This window comes from Euprymna scolopes, chromosome 27, assembly GCF_053919585.1.
Source record: "Euprymna scolopes isolate OS-2025 chromosome 27, ASM5391958v1, whole genome shotgun sequence".
Taxonomy (NCBI): Eukaryota; Metazoa; Mollusca; class Cephalopoda; order Sepiida; family Sepiolidae; genus Euprymna; species Euprymna scolopes.
Window position 1 is genome coordinate 43,998,541 of NC_136508.1, and position 848 is coordinate 43,999,388.

Genomic DNA, 848 nt, shown 5'->3' on the forward strand with positions numbered 1-848 from the left:
TACTTTTAGAACTCCGACTCCGCCTCCGACTCCAGCTAAAACCTCCGACTCCGCAACCTTGATCACAACTTGATAATAACGAAATCTTGACAAAATAAAATATCATATTTAAGCGTCTCTTACGCCCGGGCAAAGCCCCCCTCCCTCCGCTAATTAATTATAAAGATTTATGCATTCCTTAAAAATATAAAATTAAAAAAAAAAAGCAGAGGCCTGGAGAATCGGGGCATCGATCCCCGTACCTCTCGCATGCTAAGCGAGCGCTCTACCATCTGAGCTAATTCCCCGCGATATTTTCCTGCTAAAAATATCTAATACTATTCTTAAAGGCTATTTATAGCCAGCATAATATTGTGATAGTTTTACACGTTATCATATGGTAAAACGAGGAGCGCCTATCTGGCTCATTAACTCGGTTGGTTGGCTCAGAATAGACTGACACTTTTAAAGTTGATACCGGATGACCCAAATCTAGTATTCAACAACGCTACGTTTTTCTTACACCCTCTCTTCGTTTTCTCCCCCCCCTCCTCCGTCTTATCTACTCTTCGTCTTTTCATTTTTTCTTACCGCTGCTCGGCTGATACCACAACTTTTTTACTGTTTTCCCCTCTACCATCCCTAGCTTGTCCCCCCCCCTTGTTGTCTATGTCAAACCTGACTTAAATGCTTAATAATTGTACTGCATATTTTTTTTTACGGATGGGGAATTAGCTTAGATTTCAAGTCTGTATACCCAAAATTAACAGAAGCGTTTATCGTTCCTTAGATAGACAGACAAGCAATGTCACTTTTATATATATATATATATATATATATATATATATATATAGATAGATAGATAGATA

At 38.6% G+C, this 848-nt stretch overlaps 1 non-coding gene across 1 annotated transcript; it reads right to left on the reverse strand.

Annotated features, from left to right (window-relative positions):
- Window positions 1–214: 214 nt before the first annotated feature.
- Window positions 215–287, reverse strand: Trnaa-agc (transfer RNA alanine (anticodon AGC)). Its single transcript has one exon. It is a non-coding gene; the product is annotated as a tRNA-Ala (tRNA).
- Between the last annotated feature and the right edge of the window lie 561 nt (window positions 288–848).